The following is a 19,473-nucleotide window of genomic DNA, read 5'->3' on the forward strand; positions in this document are numbered from 1 at the left end:
GGAGACATCAACATTTGTGGGTTTATCCGGGCACATTGCACTCTAATTTATAACCGAAGAACACCACTGGCCGGTAGGTCTGTTTCCCTAGTACCAGCAAGGGGAACGTAGAAAGGCTGCCGCTCTCTGGCCGTTACCTGCAAAAGCAGGTTTAAAGCCTGAGCTAATGGTCACTTCATATGAACAAGTACTGCAGGGCTGTAAATGAAAGCTGCCCTCAAAATGTCTTGAGGGAGATAATGGCCAAAATATTTCAAATGGTGACACATACTTTAAGAAAACACTTTGAAGAAATAAGCTCTAATCACAGCTGGAAAAATAAAAAGGACATGTCTTAAAGATCAATTTCAACGCATTATGAGACACATGCAAATTCAACCACAAAGAGGTATCAGCTCACACCACTCAGAATAACCATCAGCAAAAACTACAAAGAATAAATCTTGAAGGAGCTGGGAAGAAATACATACCCTCCACTTTAAGTGGAACGTAACCTGGAAAGAGCCACTAAGGAGAACAGAATAGAGGTGCCTTTGAAAGGTAAACATTGAGCTACCATATGATCCTGCAGACCTATTCCTGGACCTATAAACTAAGAAGACAGAATTGGAAGGACACAGGCACGCAAATCTGCTTTGCATAGTATTACAATAGCCAAGATATGGAAGTAACCAAAAAGTCCACCGACAGATGGGTAGACAAAGAAGAACTGCTACCTGTACAGATGGAATATGAGCTAGTGAAAAAAATGAAACAATGCCATTTCCAGCACCATAGATGAGTCTAGAAGTAATCACGCAACTTGGAGTAAGTGAGAAAGCGAAAAACACATATCCTATCGTATCACATATAGGTGTTACCTAAAAAATGATACAAACAAAGATATTTCCACAGAGAAACACTTTCATAGATTCATTAAAAAACTTATGGTTCACCAAATGGACAGGTGTGAGGATTGGATACATTACCATATTGAGGTTAACAGAGAGATACAAACACATGTGAAATATAGAATCACCAAAGACCTACGCAATACCAAGAGAAGACTACTCAACATTGTGTCATAACCTACATGGGAAAAGGATCCGAAGAAGAATAGATATATGTATATGTGTGAAAGAACCACATCTTGCACACCTAGAACAAACAAAACATTGTAATCAAGTTTGCTGTGAGAAAAAATAAAAATTAAGTTAAAAATACCAACAAGAAGTAAGGAGACATAAACTTAAAGGGCTTTTTCCTCGCACATTCCATTCTAATTTACAACCTAGAACACCACTTCCAGTAAGGCTCTGTTGCCCTAGTAACCAGATTTGGTAAAGGAGAAATGCTGCCGCCTTGTGGCCGATTCCCGCAAGAGCAGCTTTTAACCCCCAGCTAATGGTCACTTACCATTCACAAGGACTCAGGGCTGTAAAGGACACCTGCCCTCAAAATTGTGCTGAGGTAGGGAATGGATAAAAAAATTCAAAACAGGCAAAATGTTCACGAAGATAGTATGAAGAGGTAAGTTTTACTCACTCTCTTTTTAAAAAAAGGAAAATGGATAAAAGCTCAGCCTCAGGAAGTATTAGACTCATGCAATCTAATCTACAAAAAGTTTTCAACTCACACCAGTCGACTGACCATTGGCAAAAAGTCTACAAACAATAAATGCTGAAGAGGTTTAAGAGAACTGTGTACCCTCTAGCTGCTGGTGAGATGTAAAAGGGTTAAACGCTAATAATGAGAACAGAAAGAAGCTGCGTTGAAAAGAAAAATTGAGGTACCATTCAATCCAGCAGGTGCACCAAAGGGCCTCTCACCTGAGAAGACCAGAATGAAGAAGACCCGGGCTGCAAAAGCTGCACTGCAGCCTTATTCACAATAGACAAGACAGTGAAGCAACCAAAATGTCCATCAACAGATGAAAGGATAAAGAAGAAGTGGTCCATGTACACAATGAATACTAGCCATGGAAAACAATGAAACACTGCTCTTTGAGGCACCATAGATGATCTTGGAGATAATCACAGAACATGAGGTAAGTCGGAAAGGAAAAGTCCTATAACCTATGATATCACTTATAGGCGTTATCTAATAACTGACACAAATGAACATATTTCCACAGAGAAAGGCAATCACAGACTTATTAAAAAAAAACTATGCTTATCTAAAAGGAAAGGTGGGGGGAATGGATACATGAAGATTAGCGTTACCATATGTATACAAATACATATTATATACATATATCAAAAAGACCGACCATATAGCAAGGAAGGATTACGGAACACTCTGTAATAATTTACACGGGAAGAGGATCTCTACATAAATAGGTATATATGATATGTAGATGAACCAGAGTGTGTACACCTTGGACAAGCAACATTCTAACCATTACCCCAATTGAAAAAATTAAAACAACGAACTAGGAGTAATGAGACATAAACTTATGGGGGGTTTTCCTGGCACATTCCATCCAAATTGAAAACCTAGGCAGACAACTTCCAGAACGGCTCTGCTGCCCTAGTACCCAGATTTGGGAATCGAGAAATGCTGCATCCTTGTGGCCGTTTCCCACAACAGCAGCTTTGAACCCACTGCAAAAGGTCACTAATTATTCACCAATTGCAGGTCTGTAAATGACACCGGCCCTCCAAAAAATACTGAGGTCGAAAATCGAACAAAAACTTCTAGAGTGCAACCTTCCAAAAAGAAAATTTGAAGAGGTATATTACACTCACACTTTCTTTCTTTTTTCTTTTAACAGAAAAGTAAAAGGCGTGGAAAAATGATGAATTGTAGGAATTTTTACAGACATGTAAACCCAAATTACAAAAACCTGTCAGCTCACACCAGTCAGAATGGCCATCAACAAAAATGCTGCAAACTAGAAATGCTGACGTGATTGTGGAGAAATGTGTACCCTCGATTCTAAGGGGGACGTGGTAAGAGCCACTAATGAAAGCACAATTGAGGTGCCTTGAAAAGGTAAACGTTGAGCCACCATACCAGTCAATCAATCATACCCACTGCTGGGTCTATCCCCTGAGAAAAGGAAAATCATAAATCACAGGCTGGCAATCGTGCACTTCATCAATATTTACCATAGGCAACACTTGGAAGCAACAAAAATGTCCATCAACAGAGGAATGCACCAAGAAGAAGTGGTCCATGTACACAATGGAATATTAGCCATGGAAAACATTGAAGCACTGCTCTTTGAGGCACCTTAGATGAGGCTGGAGATATTCACAAAACATGAAGTAGGTCGGAAAGCAAAAGACCTATATCCTATATTATCACTTATGGCATTATCTAATAACTGGCACAGATGAACGTATTTCCAAAGAGAAAGACACTCACAGGCTGAGAAAACAAACTATGCTCATCTGAAAGGAAAGGAGGGGGGAAATTGAGAAATGAAGATTAGTGTTACTATACATATACAAATACATATTATATACATGTATCAAAAAGACCGAACATATAGCAAGGGAGGTCGACGGAACACTGTAATATTTTACATGGGAAGAGGATCTGTACATTAATAGACATACATAATGTACAAATGAACCAGATTGTGTACACCTAGGACAAACAATATTCTAAACTTTACCCAGATTAAAAAACTTTTAAAAACCAAGAAGAAGTAATGAGACATGAACTTATGGGGATTTCTCCTGGCAAATTCCATTCTAATTTACAACCTAGGACAATGACTTCCAGAAAGGCTCTGCTGCCCTAGTACCCAGATTGGGGAATGGAGAAATGCTACCTCCTTGTGGCCGTTTCCCACAACAGCAGGTTTGAACCCACTGCGAAAGGTCACTAAATTTTCACCAACTTGCAGTTCTGTAAATGACACCTGCCCTCCAGAAAATTTCTGGGGTCAAAAATCGACCAAAAAATTCAAAAGAGGGCAACCTTCGAAGAAGACAATTTCAAGAGCTATATTGTACTCACGGTTTTTTCTTTTAAGAGAAAAGAAAAAGGCGTAGGTATATGATGCATTTAAAAAAAATTTAATGACATGCATACCCATATTACAAAAACCTAACAGCTCACAGCAGTCAGAATGGCCATTAGGAAAAATGCTGCAAAAAATAAACGGTGAAGGGAGTGTTGAGAAATGCGTACCCTCGGTTGTAAGGGGGGGCATGTAAAGAGCCACTAATGAAAACACAGTGTAGGTGCTTTGAAAAGGGAAACATTGTGCTACCAGTCAATCAATCACAACCACTTCTGGGCCTATCACCTGAGAAAATGAGAATCAAAAAGTCACAGGCTGGCAATCCCGCACTCCAGCACTATTTACCATAGGCAACACTTGGAAGCAACGAAAATGTCCATCAACAGAGGAATGCACCAAGAAGAAGTGGTCCACGTACACAATGGAATATTACTCTAATAATAAATATAAATGAAATTTAAAAACAAACAAAAGCAAGGACACATCAACATTTGTGGGTTTATCCGGGCACATGGCACTCTAACTTATAACCGAAGAACACCACTGGCTGGTAGGTCTGTTTCCCTAGTACCAGCAAGGGGAACGTAGAAAGGCTGCCGCTCTCTGGCCGTTACCTGCAAAAGCAGGTTTAAAGCCTGAGCTAATGGTCACTTCATATGAACAAGTACTGCAGGGCTGTAAATGAAACCTGCCCTCAAAATGTCTTGAGGGAGATAATGGCCAAAATATTTCAAATGGTGACACATACTTTAAGAAAACACTTTGAAGAAATAAGCTCTAATCACAGCTGGAAAAATAAAAAGGACATGTCTTAAAGATCAATTTCAACGCATTATGAGACACATGCAAATTCAACCACAAAGAGGTATCAGCTCACACCACTCAGAATAACCATCAGCAAAAACTACAAAGAATAAATCCTGAAGGAGCTGGGAAGAAATACATACCCTCCACTTTAAGTGGGACGTAACCTGGAAAGAGCCACTAAGGAGAACAGAATAGAGGTGCCTTTAAAAGGTAAACATTGAGCTACCATATGTTCCAGCAGACCTATTCCTGGACCTATAAACTAAGAAGACAGAATTGGAAGGACACAGGCACGCAAATCTGCATTGCATAGTATTACAGTAGCCAAGATATGGAAGTAACCAAAAAGTCCACCGACAGATGGGTGGACAAAGAAGAACTGCTACCTGTACAGATGGAATATGAGCTAGTGAAAAAAATGAAACGATGCCATTTCCAGCACCATAGATGAGTCTAGAAGTAATCACGCAACTTGGAGTAAGTGAGAAAGCGAAAAACACATATCCTATCGTATCACATATAGGTGTTACCTAAAAAATGATACAAACAAAGATATTTCCACAGAGAAACACTTTCATAGATTCATTAAAAAACTTATGGTTCACCAAATGGACAGGTGTGAGGATTGGATACATTACCATATTGAGGTTAACAGAGAGATACAAACACATGTGAAATATAGAATCACCAAAGACCTACGCAATACCAAGAGAAGACTACTCAACATTGTGTCATAACCTACATGGGAAAAGGATCCGAAGAAGAATAGATATATGTATATGTGTGAAAGAACCACATCTTGCACACCTAGAACAAACAAAACATTGTAATCAAGTTTGCTGTGAGAAAAAATAAAAATTAAGTTAAAAATACCAACAAGAAGTAAGGAGACATAAACTTAAAGGGCTTTTTCCTCGCACATTCCATTCTAATTTACAACCTAGAACACCACTTCCAGTAAGGCTCTGTTGCCCTAGTAACCAGATTTGGTAAAGGAGAAATGCTGCCGCCTTGTGGCCGATTCCCGCAAGAGCAGCTTTTAACCCCCAGCTAATGGTCACTTACCATTCACAAGGACTCAGGGCTGTAAAGGACACCTGCCCTCAAAATTGTGCTGAGGTAGGGAATGGATAAAAAAATTCAAAACAGGCAAAATGTTCACGAAGATAGTATGAAGAGGTAAGTTTTACTCACTCTCTTTTTAAAAAAAGGAAAATGGATAAAAGCTCAGCCTCAGGAAGTATTAGACTCATGCAATCTAATCTACAAAAAGTTTTCAACTCACACCAGTCGACTGACCATTGGCAAAAAGTCTACAAACAATAAATGCTGAAGAGGTTTAAGAGAACTGTGTACCCTCTAGCTGCTGGTGAGATGTAAAAGGGTTAAACGCTAATAATGAGAACAGAAAGAAGCTGCGTTGAAAAGAAAAATTGAGGTACCATTCAATCCAGCAGGTGCACCAAAGGGCCTCTCACCTGAGAAGACCAGAATGAAGAAGACCCGGGCTGCAAAAGCTGCACTGCAGCCTTATTCACAATAGACAAGACAGTGAAGCAACCAAAATGTCCATCAACAGATGAAAGGATAAAGAAGAAGTGGTCCATGTACACAATGAATACTAGCCATGGAAAACAATGAAACACTGCTCTTTGAGGCACCATAGATGATCTTGGAGATAATCACAGAACATGAGGTAAGTCGGAAAGGAAAAGTCCTATAACCTATGATATCACTTATAGGCGTTATCTAATAACTGACACAAATGAACATATTTCCACAGAGAAAGGCAATCACAGACTTATTAAAAAAAAAAACTATGCTTATCTAAAAGGAAAGGTGGGGGGAATGGATACATGAAGATTAGCGTTACCATATGTATACAAATACATATTATATACATATATCAAAAAGACCGACCATATAGCAAGGAAGGATTACGGAACACTCTGTAATAATTTACACGGGAAGAGGATCTCTACATAAATAGGTATATATGATATGTAGATGAACCAGAGTGTGTACACCTTGGACAAGCAACATTCTAACCATTACCCCAATTGAAAAAATTAAAACAACGAACTAGGAGTAATGAGACATAAACTTATGGGGGGTTTTCCTGGCACATTCCATCCAAATTGAAAACCTAGGCAGACAACTTCCAGAACGGCTCTGCTGCCCTAGTACCCAGATTTGGGAATCGAGAAATGCTGCATCCTTGTGGCCGTTTCCCACAACAGCAGCTTTGAACCCACTGCAAAAGGTCACTAATTATTCACCAATTGCAGGTCTGTAAATGACACCGGCCCTCCAAAAAATACTGAGGTCGAAAATCGACCAAAAAATTCTAGAGTGCAACCTTCCAAAAAGAAAATTTGAAGAGGTATATTACACTCACACTTTCTTTCTTTTTTCTTTTAACAGAAAAGTAAAAGGCGTGGAAAAATGATGAATTGTAGGAATTTTTACAGACATGTAAACCCAAATTACAAAAACCTGTCAGCTCACACCAGTCAGAATGGCCATCAACAAAAATGCTGCAAACTAGAAATGCTGACGTGATTGTGGAGAAATGCGTACCCTCGATTCTAAGGGGGACGTGGTAAGAGCCACTAATGAAAGCACAATTGAGGTGCCTTGAAAAGGTAAACGTTGAGCTACCATACCAGTCAATCAATCATACCCACTGCTGGGTCTATCCCCTGAGAAAAGGAAAATCAAAAATCACAGGCTGGCAATCCTGCACTCCAGCAATATTTACCATAGGCAACACTTGGAAGCAACGAAAATGTCCATCAACAGAGGAATGCACCAAGAAGAAGTGGTCCATGTACACATGGAATATTAGCCATGGAAAACATTGAAGCACTGCTCTTTGAGGCACCATAGATGAGCCTGGAGATAATCACAAAACATGAAGTAGGTCGGAAAGCAAAACACCTATATCCTATATTATCACTTATGGCATTATCTAATAACTGGCACAGATGAACGTATTTCCAAAGAGAAAGACACTCACAGGCTGAGAAAACAAACTATGCTCATCTGAAAGGAAAGGAGGGGGGAAATTGAGAAATGAAGATTAGTGTTACTATACATATACAAATACATATTTTGTACATGTATCAAAAAGACCGAACATATAGCAAGGGAGGTTGACGGAACACTGTAATATTTTACATGGGAAGAGGATCTGTACATTAATAGACATACATAATGTACAAATGAACCAGATTGTGTACACCTAGGATAAACAATATTCTAAACTTTACCCAGATTAAAAAACTTTTAAAAACCAAGAAGAAGTAATGAGACATAAACTTATGGGGATTTCTCCTGGCAAATTCCATTCTAATTTACAACCTAGGACAATGACTTCCAGAAAGGCTCTGCTGCCCTAGTACCCAGATTGGGGAATGGAGAAATGCTACCTCCTTGTGGCCGTTTCCCACAACAGCAGGTTTGAACCCACTGCGAAAGGTCACTAAATTTTCACCAACTTGCAGTTCTGTAAATGACACCTGCCCTCCAGAAAATTTCTGGGGTCAAAAATCGACCAAAAAATTCAAAAGAGGGCAACCTTCGAAGAAGACAATTTCAAGAGCTATATTGTACTCACGGTTTTTTCTTTTAAGAGAAAAGAAAAAGGCGTAGGTATATGATGCATTTAAAAAAATTTAATGACATGCATACCCATATTACAAAAACCTAACAGCTCACAGCAGTCAGAATGGCCATTAGGAAAAATGCTGCAAAAAATAAACGGTGAAGGGAGTGTTGAGAAATGCGTACCCTCGGTTGTAAGGGGGGGCATGTAAAGAGCCACTAATGAAAACACAGTGTAGGTGCTTTGAAAAGGGAAACATTGTGCTACCAGTCAATCAATCACAACCACTTCTGGGCCTATCACCTGAGAAAATGAGAATCAAAAAGTCACAGGCTGGCAATCCCGCACTCCAGCACTATTTACCATAGGCAACACTTGGAAGCAACAAAAATGTCCATCAACCGAGGAATGCACCAAGAGGAAGTGTTCCATGTACATAATGGAATATTACTCCAATAATAAATATAAATTAAATCTAAAAAACAAAGCAAAAGTAAGGAGACATCAGCATTTGTGGGTTTATCCGGGCACATTGCACTCTAATTTATAACCGAGGGCCACCAGTGGCCAGAAGGTGTGTTTCCCTAGTTACCAGAGTGGGGAACATAGAAAGGCTGCCGCCTTCTGGCCGTTACCTGCAAAAGCAGCTTTAAAGCCTGTGCTAATGGTCACTTCATATGAACAAGTACTGTAGGGCTGTAAATGAAACCTGCCCTCAAAATGTCTTGAGGGAGGTAATGGCCAAAAAATTTCAAAATGTGACACATACTTTAAGTAAACACTTTGAAGAACTAAGCTGTAATCACAGTTTGATAAATGAAAAGGACATGCTTTAAAGCTCAATTTCAACAGATTATGGGACACATGCAAGTTCAACAACAAAGAGGTCTCAGCTCGTACCTGTCAGAATAACCATCAGCAATAAAACTACAAACAATATATACTGAAGGTGTTTTGGAGAAATGCATACCCTCAACTTTAAGTTGGACGTAACCTGGAAAGAGCCACTAATGAGAACTGAATGGTGGTGCCTTTAAAACGTACACACTGAGCTACCATATTATACAGCAAGCCCACTCCTTGGCCTATAACATAGGAAGATAGATCTGCAAAGACACAGGCAAGCAAATGTGCATTGCAGCAGTATTACAATAGCCAAGACATGGATGCAACCAAAAAGTCCATCAAGAGTTGCGTTGCCAAAGAAGAACTGGTTCATGTACAGATGGAATATTAGCCAGGGAAAAAAATGAAACAAGGCCATTTGCAGCACCATGTATGATTCTTGAGGTAATCAGGCAAATTGTACTAAGTCAGAAAACAAAAGACACATATCCTATAATATCACTTATAGGTCTTAGCTAAAAATTGATACCAATGAAGATATTTCCACAGAGAAATGCAATCACAGATTCATAAAAGAAACTTATGTTTCATCAAATGGAAAGGTGTGCGGATTGGATACATTAGGATATTGGGCTTAACATAGATATAGAAACACATGTGAAATATGTAATCACCAAAGACCTACGTAATACCAAGAGAAGATTACTCAACATTGTGTCATAACCTACATGGGGAAATGATCCAAAGAAGAATAGATATATGTATATGTTTAAAAGAACCACATCTTGCACATCTAGAAGAAACAAAACATTTTAATCAAATTTGCTCTGATAAAAAATAAAAATTAAATTAAAAAAAGAACAAGAAGTAATGAGACGTAAACTTAAGGGGCTTTTTGCTGGCACATTGCATTCTACTTTACAACCAGAACATGACTTCCATTAAGGCTCTGTCATCACTAATAAAGCAGCTTTATAAGCAATGTTGAAGATAGCTTAAAAGAAGTCTCACTAATTATTGATAGTAGCAAGAAAACAAAGTAAAGTAAAAATCTCACTGCAAAAAGTATACATAGAGTGAGGATAGTAGATCAAACACTTATTACACTTCTGTAAAGAATAAAAGACAACAATAGTATGTTTTTTTTTAAAAAAGAAAGGGCCCAAATAAATCTGAAATGAAAGAGGTGATGTTACAACAGACACCACAGAAATACAAAGTATCCTCAGATACACACAGGGTAACTCAGGGCTCAGATGGGACAGAGCCCACTCTCCAGTCCCCTGTACATGACTTACAGGAGCCTCAGGAACTGAGGAGGGGGTCCCTGAGGAGAGGCTCAAGATAGAATATGGTAGGCATTAACATGGCTCCATTCATCTTAAACATGCCTGAACTACATTCACACGAGATGATTTTGTCCTGTATGTACATTGGCACCTCTAGTCGGAACTGCAGATCTTTGGCTTCATCACCTCTACTGACAGCATTAGCTTCACCTGCTGTGGACCGTCTCCTATAGGATTTCTAGAACCACCAAACATCAAAGCTTCACAGGACCCAGAGTCTGTGCGACTCCACGCAGAGTCTCAGAGTCTCAACTCCACTCAGATACTCCACTCTTGGAGGGCACACACAAAGTAATGTGCACATCAGGGCCCAGGGGAAAGAGCAGTGACCCCGTAGGAGAATGACCAGAACTACCTGATAGTTTTAGAGGGTCTCCTGCAGAGGCAGGTGGTGGCTGTGGCTGTGGCTCACCGTGAGGACAACGACACTGGCAGCAGAAGTTCTGGGAAATACTCCTTGGTGTGAGCCCTCCCAGAGTCCGCCATTAGCCCCACCAAGAGCAAGGTAGACTCCAGTGCTGGGTTGCCTCAGGCCAAACAACCAACAGGGAGGGAACCCAGCCCCATGGATCAGCAGACAAGCAGATTAAACTTTTTATTAAAGTTTTATTTAATCTGCAGACAAGCGGATTAAAGCTCTGCCCACCAAAGCAACACCCAGCTCTACCCACCACCAGTCCCTCCCATCAGGAAGCTTGCACAAGCCTCTAAGATAGACTCATCCACTGGAGAGCAGACAGCAGAAGGAAGAAGAACTACAATTCTGCAGCCTGTGGAAGGAAAACCACATTCACAGAAAGATAGACAAAATGAAAAGGCAGAGGACTTTATACCAGATCAAGGAACAAGATAAAACCCCAGAAAAAAAACGAAATGAGGTGGAGATAGGGAACCTTCCAGAAAAAGAATCAGAATAAAGATAGTGAAGATGATCCAAGACCTTGGCAAAAGAATGGAGGCAAAAACAAAAAGAATAAAATATCTAGGAATAAACCTACCTAAGGAGACAAAAGACCTGTATGCAGAAAACAATAAGACACTGATGAAAGAAATTAAAGATGATACAAATAGATGGAGACATATACCATGTTCTTGGATTAGAAGAATCAATATTGTGAAAATGACTATACTACCCAAAGCAATCTACAGATTCAATGCAATCCCTATCAAAATACCTTTGGCATTTTCTACAGAACTAGAAAAAAAAATCTTAAAATTTGTAGGGAGACACAAAAGACCCCAGATAGCCAAAGCAGCCTTGAGGGGAAAAAAAAAAGAGCTGGAGGAATCAGACTTCCAGACTTCAGACTATATTACAAAGCTACAGTAATCAAGATGTTATGGTACTGACACAAAAACAGAAATATAGATCAATAGAACAGGATAGAAAGCACAGAGATAAACCCACGTACCTATGGTCCACTAATCTATGACAAAGGAGGCAAGGGTATACAATGGAGAAAAGACAGTGTCTTCAGTAGGTGGTGCTGGGAAAACTGGACAGCTACATGTAAAAGAATGAAATTAGAACACTCCCTAACACCATACACAAAAATAAACTCAAAATGGATTAGAGGCCTAAATGTAAGACCAGCCACTATAAAACTCTTAGAGGAAAACATAAGCAGAACAGTCTATGACATAAATCACAGCAAGATCCTTTTTGACCCACCTCCTAGGGAAATGGAAATAAAAACAAAAATAAAAAAAGTGGGACCTAATGAAACTTAAAATCTTTTGCACAGCAAAGGAAAACATAAGCAAGATGAAAAGACAACCATCAGAATGGGAGAAAATATTTTCAAATGAAGCAAATGGCAAAGGATTAATCTCCAAAAAGCAGCTCCTGTAGCTCAATATCACAAAACCAAACAACCCAATCCAAAAATGGGCAGAAGACCTAAATAGACATTTCTCCAAAGAAGATATACAGTTTGCCAACAAACACATGAAAGGATGCTGAACATCACTAATCATTAGAGAAATGCAAATCAAAACTACAGTGAGATATCACCTCACACCAGTCAGAATGGCCATCATCAAAAAATCTACAAACAATAAATGCTGGAGAGGCATTTATTGGAAAAAAGGGAACCCTCTTGCACTGTTGGTGGGAATGTAAATTGATATAGCTACTAGGGAGAACGGTATGGGGGTTCCTTAAAAACTAAAAATAGAACAACCGTACAACCCAGCAATCCCACTACTGGACATTTACCCTGAGAAAACCATAATTCAAAAAGAGTCATGTACCACAATGTTCATGGTAGCTCTATTTACAATAGCCAGGACATGGAAGCAACCTAAGTGTCCATCAACAGATAACTGGATAAAGAAGATGTGGCACATATATACAATGGAACATTATTCAGCCATAAAAAGAAACGAAATTGAGTTATTTGTAGTGAGGTGGATGGATCTAGAGTCTGTCTTACAGAGTGAAGTAAGTCAGAAAGAGAAAAACAAATACCGTATGCTAACACATATATATGGAATCTAAAAGAAAAAAGTTTATGAAGAACCTAGGGGCAGGAAAGGATTAAGGACACAGACGTAGAGAAAGGACTTGAGGACACGGGGAGGGGGAAGGGTAAGCTGGGACAAAGTGAGAGAGTGGTATGGACATATATACACTACCAAATGTAAAATTGATAGCTACTGGGAAGCAGCCACATAGCACAGGGAGATCAGCTCGGTGCTTTGTGACCACCTACAGGGGTGGAATAAGGGAGTGAGAGGGAAGTGCAAGAGGGAGGGGATATGGTGTTATATGTATACGTATAGCTGATTCACTTTTTCATACAGCAGAAACTAACACACAATTGTAAAACAATTATACTCCAATAAAGATGTAAAAGAAAAAAAAAAGAAAGCCCAGAGACAAACCTACACACCTATGGTCCACTAATCTATGACAAAGGAGGCAAGGATATACAATGGAGAAAAGACAGTCTCTTCAATAAGTGGTGCTGGGAAAAATGGACAGCTACATGTAAAAGAATGAAATTAGAACACTCCCTAACACCATACACAAAAAATAAACTCAAAATGGATTAGAGACCGAAATGTTAGACTGGACACTATAAAACTCTTAGAGGAAAACATAGGAAGAATACTCTTTGACATAAATCACAGCAAGATCTTTTTTGATCCACCTCCTAGAGTAATGGAATAAAAAACAAAAATAAACAAATGGGAGCAAATGAAACCTAAAAGCTTTTGGAAAGCAAAGGAAACTACAAAGACGACGAAAAGACAACCCTCAGAATGGGAGAAAATATTTGCAAACGAATCAATGGACAAAGGATTAATCTCCAATATATATAAACAGCTCATGCAGCTCAACAGTAAAAAAACAAACAACCCAATCCAAAAATGGGCAGATGACGTAAATAGACATTTGTCCCGAGAAGACATACAGATGGCCAAGAAGCACATGAAAAGCTGCTCAACATCACTAATTATTGAGAAATATAAACCAAAACTACAATGAGGTATCACCTCACACAAGTTAGAATGGGCATCATCAGAAAATCTACAGACAACAAATGCTGGAGAGGGTGTGGAGAAAAGGGAACCCTCTTACACTATTTGTGGGAATGTAAATTGATACAGTCACGATGGAGAACAGTATGGAGGTTCCTTAAAAAACTAAAAATAGAATTACCATATGACCCAGCAATCCCACTACTGGGCATATACCCAGAGAAAACCATAATTCAAAAAGACACATTCACCACAATGTTCATTGCAGCACTATTTACAATAGCCAGGTCATGGAAGCAACCTAAATGCCCATAGATAGACAAATGGAAAATATGTGGTACATATATAAAATGGAATATTACTCAGCCATAAAAAGGAATGAAATTGGGTCATTTGTAGAGACGTGGATAGATCTAGAGACTGTCATACAGAGTGAAGTAAGTCAGAAAAAGAAAAACATATATCGTATATTAATGCATACATGTGGAACCTAGAAAAATGGTACAGATGAACCGGTTTGCAAGGCAGAAATAGAGACACAGACGTAGAGAACAAATGTATGGTCACCAAGGGGGGAAAGTGGCAGGGTGGTGGTGGTGGGATGAATTGCGAGCCTGGGATTGACAGATATACACTTATATGTATAAAATAGATAACCAATAAGAACCTGCTGTATAAAAAAATGAATAAAATAAAATTTAAAAATTTAAAAATATTTAAAAACAGAAAACAGAAAAAAAAGTTCTGTCCTTCCCATAGACGTATTTATATGAATGAATTATTTCCATGCTTATATCTATAAATACAAAAAGAGGAATAAAACCTACCTTGAACCAAAAAAGAAAAAAAAAAAAAACAGAACCCACTGGTCATACAGAGGAAATCCCTATCAGGGCACTTGCTCCAGTGGTAAACAATTCTGAAGTTGGTCAGAGGTGGGGAATCATCTCCCATGCAGCCAGCAGCTCCCCCGCAAGGAGCGTCCTCATTGCAAAGCTGGGGGACCGTGAGGAGGCGTCTCTGAGTAAACGTGAGCTGAGCCTCAGGCCAGCTGCTGCTGAACTTTTCCCACCCTTCCCAGGTAAAACACCTGAATGTGTGCAAAGACTTTAAAGCCTAGAGGAAGGGGCTTGGAGTCACACCAGCGACAGCACGCAGGACAACTTGGTGCCTGCAGGCCAGCCAGGACGGTCCTGGCCCCGGGCGCTCTTCTGGAATCTTTCCATTTCCCTGCCTGAGGTACCCCTCCTGTCCCGGTCCCCACTGCTTTTTTCCTTCCTCACCTCTGCCTGGGGATAAACTCCAGCAGCAGGTATGGGTGACACATCCTCTTCTTTAGCAGGTGGCAGCCCGGCAACTCCTGCAGAAAGTCCAGCAGAGCCCCACTCACACGGGGCCACTCATAGAGCCCTGGGCCCTACTCCCTCCCACCAGCACAACCCCGAGACTGCTGACGGGGCAGAGAATATGGCGTCAGGCACAGCTGCAGAGGCTTTTGCTGCCTGGAGGGGTGTTTATATTGACCTCAACCCAGGCACACCTGGGAAGAGCTGGCCGGCCAGGTCAGGCTGCCCAGGTCAGCCAATCCTCGCCCCTCAGGGGCTCAGAGTTGCAGATAATGGGCCTTGCTGCACCGGCCAGATCCAAGGAACAGGTGTAGGGTCCCGAGAGTCAGGATAGACAAGGGGCGGCAGCCCTGGTTTGTTTTCTAATCATTTTATCTGGTCCATGAGTGGAAGACAACTTCAAGAAGACCCTCTCCTAATGAGAGGAACCCAGGAGTCAGGGAGAGGAGGGTTGGTGGGTGGAGACAGAGGCCTGGTGCCCGGCTGCAGTGGAAGCCCCTGGAAGACCAGGCGGAGGGAGGCCACACAGAGAGAAACCTAGGGTCACAGACCTGTCGGAGCTGATGTTTGTTAGTTCAAGCCCTGCTCTGAGGTGCTCTGTGTCAGCTCTGAGCGACAGGTGTGCTGGGGGTGCTCTGCAATGAGGACTATGTGCACGGTTCCTGTGTGCCCAGCTCTGCCGGGGTACCTGTCCAAGGGAGCTCCATATCCAGGGAGAGGCCTGCCCACGAGAGCCCCATGAGCTGCTGGGTACCTGCCCAGGTGAGCTCCATATCCTGGGAGGGGCCTAACCACGAGAGCCCCATGGGCTGCTGGGTACCTGCCCAGGTGAGCTCCATATCCTGGGAGGGGCCTAACCACGAGAGCCCCGTGGGCTGCTGGCTACCTGCACAGGTGAGCTCCATATCCTGGGAGGGGCCTGACCATGAGAGCCCCGTAAAGGTAAAGGACGTCAGGACAGTCAGTGAAGCCACAGAGGATATACATCCAGTAGTTCCTAATTCCTACACCCTGCTGGTCATTCTACCATCCACCAGGATATGGTATTCTGTATTAGACTTCAATGATGCCTTCTTCTGTATTCCATTAGTCCCAGAGTCACAAGAAATTTTGGCTGTGAGTGGCACGACTCAACATACAACAAAAACAATACTGCTTGGCCGTCCTGCCCCAGGGGTTCAAAAATTCCCACACCATCTTTGGGGAAACGTTAGCTAAAACCCTAAAAGATCTACCTCTGGAGAAGTGAACCCTCCTTCAATATGCAGACGACATTCTGGGCTTCCCTGGTGGCACAGTGGTTGAGAATCTGCCTACCAATGCAGGGGACACAGGTTCGAGCCCTGGTCTGAGAAGATCCCATATGCCGCGGAGCAACTAGGCCCGTGAGCCACAATTACTGAGCCTGCGCGTCTGGAGCCTGTGCTCCACAATAAGAGAGGCTGCGATAGTGAGAGGCCCGCACACCGCGATGAAGAGTGGCCCCCGCTTGCCGCAACTAGAGAAAGACCTCGCACAGAAACGAAGACCCAACACAGCCATAAATAATAAATAAATAAATTTTAAAAAAAATGCAGACGACATTCTGATCGCCAGCCCTACTAAGGAGGCCTCTGGACTACCTAGCCAATAAAAGATAGAAGGTGTCCAAGAAAAAGGCTCAAATATCACAGACTAAGGTGACCTGCCTGGGCTTCATTCTCACAGAAGATCGGAGAAGCCCATCCCAGGAAAGGGAAGAAGCCATTTGCAGCCTCACCCTTCCTAAAACTAGAAGACAGCTTAGGGGTTCCTGGGGAGACCGGGGTTTGCTGCATCTGGATCCCTAACTACAGTCTAATACCTGGGCCTCTATATGAAACACTGAAAGGAAAAGATGATGATCCTTTTGAATAGCATCCAGAAGCGGCCTTTCAAGAAAGGAAAGAGCAGTCAATTCAGACCCTTGTCCTGGACCTCCCTAATTTAGCTAAACCCTTTGACCTTTATATTCCTGGTCGAAGGCGAATCGCCCTTGGAGTTTTAGTGCAAAAACTGGGACCACTTGAAATGGAACAACGCAAGAATGCCCTCCAGGCATTGGCCAGCCACCCCATCCGACCAGGATACTGGGGGTATCTAAAAACCTGGAAATGAGCAGCCCGCAAGGCCAGCTCCCTCCTAAGGGAAAAGGACGTCACTTGGTGTTCCTAACCACCCACCATGCCCTGAAGTTGCAGGGATCGCTCCGTGGGCACAATGACCTCGAGTGAGGAGGCCCTCCAACCCCAACCTCCAGAGAGACAACCTGGGGCAACAGGCCCCCATGACGACTCGTGTGACCATCACTTGACCTGGAGCTTCTCTCAGAAAACCACAAGAGTGTGCCCCAAAAGAACAGACTATTGCTTGCAGGACTTACTGCACCCAGAGCGGAGCTAATAAACTTGGCAGGGGAACCCTAAATAACGCTGCCACCATAGAAAAGCCTACAGACACCACGGTGACGGCGGCCAATGAGACCAGATGTACTCCTGGTTATTTCAAAAGGGCGGTGACTGAGTGGCCGTCATGGTCCTGGATCACCACCGGCCCTGGACTGTCTGGGAGTTGAGCAGGCAGGGCTCTGACACCTGGTGCTGTTTGTACGTTAATTCAGTGGCCTAACTGAAGAAAGCACAGACTACTGGTCAGAGCATCTAGGCTGGCAGAAACCGTCAGCCTAAGGGGGCCGAACCAATGTGGAGCAGGGTAAAACCGGCCCCCCCAGCGTCCCTGCGCATCTCTTTCCTGGACCCTTAAAGGTCATTAGAATCTATAAAACTTCCAACGCTGGTGCTCAGGCAGACGAGCAGTGAAGGAGGAGGCCTGGGGACAATCAACCTCACCTGGAGGCTGCTGGGGAGAAGTCCTGCCCCTCCCCCGGGTATGAGGACACCCAACTCAGCACGAAGCATTTACAGAAGAGGTGTCTGCACCCTCAGCGCCCCAAGAATGTGGAATGGGACAAGAGGCAGAGGAGGGGTTTGTCACTGGCAAAACCCATTAAAAATTCCTGGGAGATAAAAATAGAATCTGGGCAATAAAATAAAGTCTAACCATTTTTTCCTTTGTGCTTTTTCTAATTTCACTTGTTCCTAGGTTTCCACAGGCAGAGGTCCCACACCTGGCACTTCAGACCCGATTTCCTAGTGCAAAATGGCTGGGCCGACACCTCAGCTCTCGGGGCCCCGTGCAGACTCCGCCACATAGAGCCTGAGCTCCAGCCAACCCGGCCCTCGAGAGCTCCGCCTCGTCCCTCCCGCTGACGCTGACGGGATCCCTACACAGCAGCCCGGCCCACAGCCCGCGGGGGAGCGCACGCTCTCACCTCTCCATTCTCTGATCAAAATATAAAGTTTTCCTTTGCTTCTGAACCAAACTCAGTCTCGATCTGTTGGCTCCAATGACACTGGGCAGGGGGACCCTTGTTGGGGCCGACTCTGCAGGATCAGTAACAGAATTTGAGAACATTGTAACTTCAATGAACAGATGTGTGAGCCAAATATTGTAACATCAATGAACAGATGTGTGAGCCAAATATTGTAACTTCAATGAACAGATGTGTGAGCCAAACTGTAATTAACATAGAGCAGTGTATAAGGCTCATGTAAAATAAGGTATTTCTAACACTTCCATTTCATATTTCCATCACTTTATTATAAGCAAGTTCAGTGGAGGGGTTTGTCGTATTTGTCAGGTCAACAGTAGAGAAATGCAGTAATTTCTTTCCAAGGATGTGGATCTACTAATCTTGGCTGAAGTTTCAATCTTGTTTTGAATGATTTTCCATTGAAAATGATACCTCTCTTTCAGCTCCTAGATTTCTGAGAAGTATAAAATCTTGTATTTTTTTATTACCAAAGGGGAAAGGTGGGAGGAGGGATAAATTAACAGTTTCGGATTAACATATACACACTGCTATGTATAAAATATATCATCAACAAGGAACTGCTGTATAGCACAGGGAACTATACTCAATATTTTGTAATAACCCCTAAGGGGAAATAATCTGAAAAACAATAGATATCTATATTGACATCATCTATCAACTACAGA

Source organism: Balaenoptera borealis, assembly GCF_965194805.1.
Source record: "Balaenoptera borealis genome assembly, chromosome: 10".
Lineage (NCBI taxonomy): Eukaryota > Metazoa > Chordata > Mammalia > Artiodactyla > Balaenopteridae > Balaenoptera > Balaenoptera borealis.